Here is a 12,083-nt window from a genome sequence, read left to right on the forward strand (position 1 = left end):
AGAGAGTACACAAAGTAGGGCCCCGGGCTCCGGGTGATACCAAACAGCCCATGACATGCTGGCAAAATTGATACCAGACAGCCCATGACATGCTGGCAAAATTCAGCTCAGTCCTGTCTGCCAGGCTATCTGTGTGGGGGTACGTGCCCTTCATTTCTTCCACATCTAGCACAGCCGCTGCACCCCCAAGAGGTTGAAGGGGACGCTAAGATGGAAGGGCATCTACGTCCTCGGGCAGTGACCTTACACAGCAATCGATTTGGAACATTTCTTTTTTTTAATGTTGGACCGTGGGTTCGAGCAGCAACAAAAGAGGAAGATGGCTGCTGCTTATGGGGACTTATTCATGTTCTAAGTTCTGCAATGTTATATTATATTCTAAGTTCTAGATATTGTTGCTGCTGTGTTTGGGCGGTAATAAAAGGGATATGCATAATATTAGCCTCCGTGCCTTTTTTGATAAAATCATGTTTTTCTTTACATTAAAACTGTGGAAAATCTGCATTTATGTTTTTGTGTTCTAGTGTTTTGGGGGAGTGGAGAGGATGGGGAAAACGAAAGTTGACCACTAAAGATACTTGTAAGATGCTGATTACTAGTTCACAAACTGTATAAGATCTATCAGCACACTGTACGGTTCGGCTGAAATTATTAGTTGGGTCCTTCTTCCCCTACATGTTATTTTTGCATTTATATTTACCTCGATCTCTTGAAAACTAATAAAAATATGTTTGACAAAAAAGGGAAGGCTTGGGATCCATTGCTTTCAATGGCAAAGTTGATTTAGCAGTGAAACCTGCTCTACCAGCCAGACTGGGAGTCATACTTTGCTTTGTCTCACTCGTGGTTGCACAATAAGTGCTGCACTCCCCAATGGACACCTTAACCTCGAGGCCCTGGGTATCCCTGGTACCATACACTACAGAATTAAAAGTAAGTTCACTCATGCCATTTCTGGGTGAAACTATCAGCCATTTAAGGGCCAGAGCAATGGCACTGAGGTTGGTTATCAGGCCTCAGTGCAAGTTCAGAGTCGAAAAAACCAGGAGCAGCAGTCACATGGGGTGAACATGCAGAAAGAAGAATTTCCTTACAATCCCATAAGGTTTTCCCAAAAACTAAATGTTGAAATAAAAATAAATAATGAAAATAAGTAGGGAAAAATAACTGCTGGTGACAACTTTTTCTTCTGTAATTTTGTATATCACGATGATGGCCGATGTACAAAAGCAATAAACCGTTGAGTTCAGTCGACCCTTCTGGTTGCGCAGATCGGGTTTGTAGGTCCTTTAATGACATTCGATACCCAGAGCCCTTAATTGAGCTGCAGCTTATAAAGATTTTTCATTGTTATATTGACCATACACCAATTCATATGGTAAAAAAATAATAAATGAAAAATGGATATGAAGGAACCCTATTTATTTCTGGAATGTGCACTAGTTAGGAACAATTGTTATTTGTAAACCTTTGATTTTGAGGTTACCCATACCATCATGTTTCAGAGGGTGTTTTGCATATCTTTTCGTTATTGCACCCTGGCATACATTTGGAAGCCAAAATTGCAGAGAAATTCAATTGATAATAAACAAATCTTGTAATATTCTGTGTTTCCACACGTCTCCTGAAAAAACATTACTGAACTTGAGCGGCTTAGCCTCTTGGCCATAACACAAAACTCTCTAAAACATGATGTAGAGACACCACATTTCTTAAAGAAAAATCAACACATTTAAAGAAAAAAAATGTGAGTAGTTAAGCAATCGGGCCATAGCTCAGCTGCCACTCTGGGAAACCTACCAAACCCAAACATTTCTGAAAACTAGACACTCAGTTGACTTCAGGATAGTGTGACTTGCATTAATCTCATGACCTTTTTTTCTTCTTTTTTTTTTACACCTGAAGCACTTGCAGCCCTAAAATGTTTGCTAAAAACACACATTTTTTGTCACATTTCTGTGAGAGGAAAGTTCCAAAATCTACAGGGATCCAGAAATGTCCTACCACCTACCATTTCCACACTTGTCCCAATAAAAAGAGTACCCCCACTTGTGTTGGTGGGCCCACGGAAGGAGAGGCCCTAGGGTGCAACATGGACAAATCAAATTTTTCTACTTTAAGCCAACCTATTTTTGCAATGTGGGTAGCTCTGAATTTTGGTTGTGGGCCTCGTCCCAGCTGCCACCGAGGGAAACATAAGACACCCTGACTTTCTGTAAACTAGACTTGCAGGGGAGTCCAGGATGGTCTGCCGTGGATCTGACAAAGTTTTTGTACTCCGAAGGCCTAACAAACTTCACATTTTGCCTGAAGGCACACATTTTCCTTACATTTCTATGAGGGAAAACTTCCGAATCTGTTGGAATCCATCAAATGTCATACCACATAGGTTCCCACACAACAGGAAAGGACACAAAACACAACCTGGAAAGATCAAATTGTTGCACTCATAACCATCCCATGTTTTGCAATGTAAACAGCTGTGGATTTGGGCATGATTTTGCCCACCACCCATGGAAACCTACCAACCCTAGACATTTTTAGAAACGGAACACTCCGAGAAGTCCATGGTGGTCCATCTTGTGTGGATTATACAATTTTTTTTGCAAACCTCAGACCTGGGCTAAAAACTGGCATTTGCCACACATTTCTGTGCGAAATAGTTCTGGAAGCTGTGGGGATCCACAACATTCCTACCACTCAGCATTCCGCACTTGTCCCTATAAAAACGGTTGTCCCACTTGTGTAGCTGGATTTAGCGATCGAGACAGGAATAGAACAAACCACGGACCTTTTGAAGATCAGATAGATTTCACAATGTCCTTGTTTTGATTGGTTCCTGCCACTAACAAATGGGGTAAGGGTTCCCGGGACTAAACTTGCCCACTTTGGACATTCTCAAGCTGCAGAAGTCTTTAGGCACCCTAAAGAGTGCCTCTAAGAGCTAAGGGGAGGAGGTGGGAATGTACGAGTGTAATCCTAGTCCCCTCCCAAATCTAGCACTAAAATGGACTGGAATATGGGGCTGAGCAATCACCAGCAGTAGAGATTAATTCAAACATTCCATCCTTCCCCTGGTTTGTTGCAGGCGATGCCCTATGTGTGGGGTAGTATGCCCTCACACGGGTGCTGTGTTCACTGTGCCACATAACTCAAGCTGCATCCTACCAGCAAGTCCCCAGCATGCATTCAGCAAGAAGGGAGCCCTGAAGCTCCCTTCAGTGAGGCTAGTGGTATAGCTCACATATGCAGCTGCAGTACATAGGTTTAAACAAGCACCAACGTTGCACATGAATAGTAACACATTTCTTTTATATAACTGATAAATTAAGTTGTTCTATGTCCATCTGATGAAACAAAATGGGAGCCAATACTATGACATTCAACAAGCATATTGAACCTTACTCTGTTTACATCCAGAAGGGACCAAATATGGCACGTAGTTGGTCGTCAGAGGACCCCGAAACACTATGCTGATGTAGCCATTTGCCAGGCAGCGACCAAAACCTATTGACTTCGACAATGTCGAAGAAATTGGCATTGCCCTCTGGCCCTAACCTTTACACACCAAAGTCCTACACCACGTCTCGATGAAATATACATGCATAGAGCTACCACATAGCATAGAACACAAGCTGAACACAGCCCCTAACTCATGGTCACCCCAAAGATTTTGGGGGCTCTGGGCTGAAAGTATATTGGGGGCCCTATTTGGAAAAATGTTGAGTTTATGATCCAATTTCAGCTCTTTCATGCCTTCTATGGGCAGGTCACTGACAGTGCAAACGCACCTTCATCCGAATTCCAAATGTGTTTGCATCTAATATTCAGGGATAGTGATGAGTGTTTTCAATATTGTAACACAGCAGCAGCTCACTAATATAACTGAAAATAACCTCTGTAACACCATCCCAGTTCTTATATGTTAGGTCTTGTTTTGATCCAAAAGACATTTGTATGGATTTTGCATGAAACATAAACACAACTTTTCTCTGTAACAAGTTTATATTAGACTGTCACACATCACCCACATAGCAAAAATAAATTCACCCACATAGCAAAAATACATTAAAAGAACATGGTTTTTAAAACAATCTGTTTAAGAATTATCCAAGGTCATCAGAGTAAGGCTGTGAAGAATAGAGATCGCTCTATCAGGAGGACCCCTGAAAGGCAGGGGCCCTGGGCCAAAGACCACTTTGCCCATGCCTTAAAACGTCTCTGCCACAAGTAGCTGAATCCACCTCTGGTCTGTAATGACAACCCCAGAACCATGCGGAAAGTCACTGGACTGCTAACAGTGCCTGAAACCTACCTCCCGGTGGCAGAGTCTGCTGTATACATGCCCACAACACACCATACATAAAAGAGTTTTTCAATTACTTCAGAACTATGAATATTATTTGAAGATGTGAGAATTCAGTCTGGAGTTTACCTCTCGACGCCCCGCACGCTTCTCCTTCGCTGCCCGTCTCATGCCTGCCAAAACCAGTGATGACGAAAGACAAGAATGCTGATTCACTGCATTTTGCTGAGCAGGGATGAGCAGGCATTTTTGCTAATCTTGTACGTCTCAAAAGCAAGGCAAGAGAAGCAAAAAGTAACTTGAAATTATTCATTCAGTGTTCCGCTTGTGCAATGTCTGTTTGCTTAATGCAGCGTACAGGTCACATTTCTAACCAGGATTTTATAGGGGGTGCCATAAATTGAATGTGCCTACGAAAGTACTGTGTGTCCTGAACATCTATAGCGAAAATAGAAAAGTAACCACATACTGAGTGAGAGATAAGCACGTTAGGCGTGGCTGCCTTTTCCAGAGCCGTTACATCAGCGCAGACCGCCGGTTCAACCCCTTACCTATTGCAGTGCATTATTTTGTGTAGTTTGCACCAATGCCCTACAGTTTTATGCCAGTTGTGTGATATTAGACAGGTCTGCTTATCCTTAATTATTTTCTTCTGTCCTAGGGTATTCTATTGCGGACTTGGACTTCCCCGTAATACGGGGGGAGGGGGGAGGGGGAGACAGCACAACGGCATGAGTTAATTTCAACCACTGGTAATTACTGTGGACCGCATTCCATTCCATTGTTTTTTTATTTGCTCCTCTTAGCCAATATAGACAGTAAAATGCGTTTCCGCCCTTCCCGCTGAGCTGCAGTGTTCTTAGTAGAGCCACACCGAGGCTGGTTTCAAATGAAATGAAATGAAATTTGGGACTTCTATAGCGCATGGCTGCCCGTGAGCGTCCCAGCGCTGAGATTGCAAAGCCTCTGGGGTTAGAAGCAGGGGGGTAGGGAGGAAAGGTTATTGCGGGAAGAGGTGTGTCTTGAGTAGTTTCCGGAATTTCAAATAGTTGGGCTCGGAGCGAAAATGAGATGGCAGAGCATTCCAGGTGGAGGCGGCTGTGACCGAGAAGCGACGTCCTCCAGTTCGGGCTTTTTTGGTCCTGTGGACTGTGGCCAGATGACCTTGGGCTGAGCGTAGTGGCCTGTTGGGTCTGTATGGGAAGATCATGGTCTTTAGCATTGGGGGGCCTTGATTTTGCATGGCTCTATGAGTGGTTTGCATACCAGTATTAGGCAGCCTGCTCTCAGGAGTGGCATACTGAGCAAAAAAACAGTGGACTGGAATGGAGCCCCGAGTAATTATCAGTGGATGAGGGCTCGCCGAGCCTTCTTAATCCCTGTTCCTGCTTTGACCTTAATGACCTTTCAGACCAGGGGTTGTAAGGACACGGCCTGGGGTAGCAAGTAAAGGCTGCCCCTGCTGGCTACCCCCGGCCAATGTCACAGATTGGGAAGGTGTTTTATATTAACGGGCAAATGTGATTCTGCATAAACATTGAACAAGGATTTCTGTAGCATGGCCAAACTGCACAGCATACTTATCGTTTTATCGTTTTATCGTTGCAGCGACCTTCTCGCGATCAGCCTAGAGCTCTACGCAGAGGTGTTATATTTTTGTTTAACGAATGCAGCGTTATTTGTCTGGATTGCTGGGCAAAGTATTTATTGCTGTGTCGAGAATACCAAGTACAGCAGGTGCTGTGCAGATATATCTGTGGAGACTTGATCTTCTTCTGTTGATAAATCACTTGTGTAATTAGACCTCACATGCTGGTCTTGTGAAAGTTCACACGTCAAAGCCGAGTTCTACCCTGTGCGCCAGGATATTGCAGCATGGGTTAAAGAAACGAGCAGCAGGGCTAAAAGACGTCAGCAGTAGCAGTGCTCTGCGTTGCATTCGTGGGCTATTCAGAAATACAGACATTTGTAACTGCGTAATAACCAGCGCTTAATTTGTGTCGGTGGTTTCATGCGGCTCCAGCACTTCTTTTCATAATCAAACTTTAACCCTGAGCAAGAGAGAGAGAGAGGCAGAAATGGGAGAAAGAAGGAGGAAGAAAAACAGGAAAACTGTGACACAGGTTAAAAGCAGAGGTGCAAAATATCCTTCAAAAGTGCAAAATATCCTTCAAAATTGAAATAAAGCAACAAGAATTGCAGGGTGGAAGTAACAAGGAAAGAGGTGGAATCAAGACTTGGAACCAGATGTACGACCGTTTTTTGAGGTCGCAAAAGGGTATTCAACCCTTTGGCGACCGCAAACGGTGGTGGTTTGTACCAAAGCTATTTTGCGAGCCACAGACTCACAAAATAGCGTTTACGACTCACTATTAGGAAGGGGCGTGTCGAGGGCGTCCCATCCTAAAAGTGAGTCCAGATGGTATGTACCATTGTTTTGCGACCGTATTTGTATATGTAAAAAAGTAGTCCCAGACATGGTGGTCTGCTGACCCCAGCAGGCCACCATCCATGGGAGTGCTAGCTATTCCCAATGGGGTCGCAAATTGCACTTGCCTCATGAATATTGATGAGGCATGCAATTTACGACCCCATTGGGAATCAACACTGTTGTACATTGCATTTTGCGACTCGCAAATTGCGAGTCACAAAGCGACGCAATCTGTGAGTCGCAAAATGCAAACGTCTTACATCTGGCCTCTGGAGCCTTCTACAAAAACAACCAAGACACTTTGCATCTCGCAACAGGCTTCGAAGAATAACTGTGGCCCATGGCATTTATTTTATTTATAAATGGAGCAGCATTATTACATAGTGACCAACAATGCCTATCCCTCCGGTGCCATTAGTCCACATTTGTAGACTATGCCTCCCTGTCCAGAGGTGACTCTTATCTTCTGATATTGCTGGACCTTTCATTTGCCTTTCACACAGTCGATCATCTCACCCACGAACCTATCCTGCATTTTCTTAAATGGGATTCACTGGCAATGTCCTTCACTGGTTTTCCTCCTACCTTTCCATCCAATACCAGTTTGTTCATAAGTGCACCGCCATGTTCCAAATAATCAGTACCACCTGCGGAGTCACCAGAGTTCCATTCTGTTGCCACTCATTTTCAAACTCTACATGGAGCCGTTTGGTGCACTACTCATAGATAAATGCATCAAGATCCACCAGTTCACCTATAGCCTAAACGCCTTTTAGAGAGCCACGGGGAAAGCAGATGTTACTGGGCCCACTAGTGGGAGATGAGGCCTTTTACTCCTGATGTCTGGGGGCCCATCCTACTATCAACACCAAGCAATCTGGGCAAAGTACCCCTTCTGCATTTGACTCTCTTGGTAGCATGGTACCAGTAGTCCAAGGCTCCCTCGGGAGAGAGGTGGATACAGATCAGTGAACACAGGCTCACAATTCAACATGCGTGTAACAGCAGCAATAAATCATTGTACAGCCAAATACCCACTTTTATAAAGAAAGATAACTATTTCAATTATTTTTATAGCCACACAAAGGAAAAATAAGACTTTCACAAACAATTACACAGCCCTCCCAATGTTTCTTTGGCAGTGTCTAGTCCCACTCACTCCTCGTGTTAATGTTCGTGGTTATTACCCATTCACTATGGGAAACATCCTTTACAACGCGGTGAAAACACTGCGGTGCCATTACGACGCGACTTTAACAACGCAAGTCGTTACCACGACTTGCACTGGAGGGTGGTCTAGACTAAGGAATAGTAGATTTACTATTCCAACACCAACACCTTCTCTACTGTACGTAGGCTGGAGTTGGAATAGTAAATCTTACTATTCCTAAGTCCAGCACCCTACAGCGCAAGTGGTGGTAACGACTTGCGTGGTAAAAGATGTGTTGTGATGGTACCTGGATAATTTTGATCACGTTGTACCATCATACATCCTTCATTATTGGTAACATTCAGTGTATGCCCCACTAGTAGTCTGAGTCTCAAGAGTATACTGCGATTCTGATTTAAAGTCAATAGTGTTCCAGTGCAAACGCACTCAAATTAGCAGCAAGATTCCCCCGGCTCCATCGTGCATGAAAGAAGTCTTACCCGCACTGACAGGCTTGCAGTGTCCTGAGTTCTGCAGTGCAACCCATCAGCAGGCGCTCACAGCAGCGGCAGCAAAGTTTGGGTAAGTCTAACGCATGTGGCCCAGGCGGTTGCACTCACTGGGTCCAGGTACTCACACTCGTGGTTGCTCTCCTGAAGTAACCAGCGGTATTATGCAGTCCACCTGTGGGGTAAGCTTTCCTTTGGCTCCCAATGGTGGTTGGCTACAATGATCCTGTCTTAGATCCCTCGCCTTGTGAAGGTGCACGGGTGCTACTATGGAGTCCTCATTTCACCAGCGTGGGTAAAAAAAAACAAGTCATAATCCATGGTGCTACATACAAACTCACGTCAACTCACTGACCATGGGTTCCAACCAGATTAGCACAGTGAAGTTATTGACGGTAACCCCTCCTGGCATCCAAGGTTGCCGCTCCTCTACCGCACAAGGCTTTCAACCTTACCACATCAGAGTCTTTTCCTCAGCAGTCCCTCCTGGCTTACGGGGTAGCTGCACTGCTACCGCTCAAGGCTTTGGCCCTCACAGAAGTCCTTTTCGTCGGTGGCCCCTACTAGCATACAGAATAGCAGCACAGCTACCTCACAAGACCTCTGCCCTTACTTCACTACAGTCTTTCACCCGCCTATCTTCACGGCGGCCCCCTCCTGGCATATGGGGGTCACTGACTCAGTCCTATACATGGGTAAAGACCAATCGGTGCATCAGCCATTTTACTTACACTTCATACTGAGGGTCCACTTGACAGAAGTGTCCACTGGACCTCACTTTCTCCCGCTCTCCTATTCCTCACGGAGCACACTGATCTTGACAAACAGGCAAGTGCTGATGCTCCAGGGTAGGTGGTCTTGGATTCCTTGGTTTATGTCTCCTCACCCAGCAAGTAGGCGAGCAGGCATTGACCCCCAGTCCTGATCACAGGCAGAAGTCTTGCAGAGCTTCCCTTCCCCATGCAGCCTGTTTAACCGCTTAGCTGATGACAGTTTTGGGGTCTCAACATCCCCTTCTTATAGTTCATTTTTAGATACCAAAAGTGATTTAGGCCTGTCTGAAGGGGGTCTCTCTACCTCCTCTCCATGTTTCACCATGCAGGCTTGGGTCTCTCAAAATGGAACCCAGGACCCACCATGTATTGTACCATTCACAGGCACACATACACCCAGTGCATGTATGCAACATACATGCACTGCAGAGCACTGTATCCTCCATGTACTGTACCATTCAGAGGCACACATACACACAGCACTTTCATATATCATGCCTGCACTGTCCAATACTGTATCCTTTATGTATTGTACCCCTCATAGGCACTGATACATCCAGCACATGCATATAATATACACTACATTCTTCGGGTACTATACCACTCATAGGCACATGAACATCCAGCGCATGCATACGCCATGCCAGCACTGCTCAGTACTGCCCTATCCTTGTATTGTACCCTTCCCAGGCAAACATATACCCAGTGCAGATGCACCACTTCACACCAATCTGATTGTAACGGGGGAGGTAGTGAGAGGCTGGATGCTTCGTCTTGGTAAAGCAGGTTTTATTTTTACATATAATTTTTTCTTGCGAAATGTCAGTCTTTCACGGGCAAACTCAGAGGTATCCGTGGTGAGGCTGTCTTTGTGCTGTCCCTTCTCTTATCGCCGTCGCCCTCCTGGCAGCTCCTGGGGACTCTCTCTCCACGTGACCGTATGAAACAAAAGAGAAAATAGAAGGACCGTTACTTTCACGTCCTCATTCTTTATACATCCCGAGGGGAACCGGGGAGTAGGGGACACCGCTGACTCTGTAGGCTAAAGTGGAGATCTCATGAAGGTTAGAGAGTGAGGGAAATGGAGGTAGGACAAGGGAAGAGGGGTGCTATTTACAACCGGAGGCACTGACTATAGTGTCTCCGATCCTATGGCGGACCCGAGCTCTTTCTCCCCGCCCACCTCGAAAGCTTCTGCCGTACCTGGGATAGCCACACTCCTCCCTCGGGAGTGTGGCACGGCGAACCGTGAATCCGTTGGCCTCCTGGCTCGTCTTCTTCTGCTCCTGTATCATGCCGCACCTCGCTTTCGTCTTCTTCTCCTACACTCCTCGCTCTGTCTTCTCCGGGGTGGTTCCACGCCGACTGGTCTTCTTCCGGGTTTTTACTCGCAGCAGCGAGAGTCGCGTCATGCTGGGGAGGTTCTTCACTTGAGGTCCACGCCCACTTAACCCCTCCCATGCTTGTGACGGAACCGCTCCGTCACAAGCCATAGGTGAGCTGTGCTTGTGACGGAACGGTTCCGTCACGGCCCGCTCGCCGCGCCTGCGCGACGCTGATTTCGCGCCTGCGCAGATGCTTTAATGGGCGGGCGGGTTCGTGACGGAACCGTTCCGTCACAAGCACAGCTCGCCCGCGAGCCGTGACGGAGCGGTTCCGTCACTAGTATGGAGCTGCCGCGCGGCCGCCCCACCCCCTTAGCGCTGCGGCGGAATAGCTGCCGCAGCGAAGGGGTTAAAGGCACCGCTTTGTTTTCTCTCCCTTTGCGGTAGCGGTTGCCATTGGTCCTGGTAGTCGTGAGGGTAAGGAGGAAATGAATCGGTGAGCCACCATTCGTCATGGGTTTCCGTTTCCTTGCTCTCGTGCCGAGGCACCTCGTTACACTCCTCCCCCCCTGGTCTCTCCCGTTCGGGGAGGGAAGGTGCCCTGGACAGGAAGTTCGCATTACAGTTATCCTGTCCTTTGCGATGTTTCACTGTGAATGAATAGGGCTGGAGGAATAGAAACCACAGCAGAACTCTCGGATTTTGGGACTTATTCTTCTGCATCCATTGCCAAGGGGCGTGATCAGTAAACAAGACATAGGAACGTCCCTCTAGGTAATACTTTAGTTTGTCAACGGCCCAACGTATGGCCAAGCATTCCTTTTCAATTGTAGGGTAGTTCCTTTCCCGAGGATGCAGCTTCCGGCTAAGAAATACAATGGGATGTTCATTCCCGTCTTCCCCCTCTTGTGACAGGACAGCTCCCAGACCCTTGTTTGAAGCGTCTGTGGCCAGCGTGAAGGGTCTATTGAAATCAGGTGGTATCAGGACAGGACTGGTTGTTATTGCATTTTTGAGGTACTCAAAGGCCTCTTTGGCCTCGTTTGAGGGTTGGAGCAATTGTGCGGGTTTTACTGTTTTTCTTAGGAGGTTGGTCAAAGGACTGGCTATTGCTGCAAAGTTCTCGATAAAGCGTCTGTAATAGCCGATGAGGCCTAGGAACGCTCTTAAGTCCCTTTTTGTTCTCGGAAATGATGTTTGCACTATAGCCCTCACTTTTTCTTCCTGGGGGCTATAACCCCATCACCAAGCAAAAACCCGAGATATTTAACCCTGGGAAATGCAGCTCTAGATTTCTTTTCATTAACGTGTAGGCCAGCTTCCTGTAGAGCCCCCATGATGCTCTTTATGTGCTCTAGATGTTGTTCCCATGTTTTACTAAATATGACAATGTCATCCAAGTATACTGAACTATAGTTAGTATGATCATGTAGGACATTGTTCATAAGTCTTTGAACTGTGGCCGGAGGCCCGTGTAACCCAAATGGGAGAATGTTAAATTCATATAACCCGTCCTCCGTGGCGAATGCTGTCTTTCGCCTATCTTCCTCTCTCAGAGGGACCTGCCAAAAACCCCTCATCAGGTCTAG

At 46.2% G+C, this 12,083-nt stretch overlaps 1 protein-coding gene across 1 annotated transcript in view; it reads right to left on the bottom strand.

Annotated features, from left to right (window-relative positions):
• BACH1 (BTB domain and CNC homolog 1) overlaps positions 1–4,558 on the bottom strand; it is a 143,361-nt gene extending 138,803 nt beyond the window's left edge. Inside the window, exon 1 of the mRNA XM_086934014.1 lies at positions 4,436–4,558. The gene's annotated coding sequence lies outside the window, so the exon portion shown is untranslated. The remainder of the gene's footprint in view (positions 1–4,435) is intronic.
• Positions 4,559–12,083: the final 7,525 nt, after the last annotated feature.

The sequence above is a fragment of the Lissotriton vulgaris genome, chromosome 8 (genome assembly GCF_964263255.1).
Source record: "Lissotriton vulgaris chromosome 8, aLisVul1.2, whole genome shotgun sequence".
Taxonomy (NCBI): domain Eukaryota; kingdom Metazoa; phylum Chordata; class Amphibia; order Caudata; family Salamandridae; genus Lissotriton; species Lissotriton vulgaris.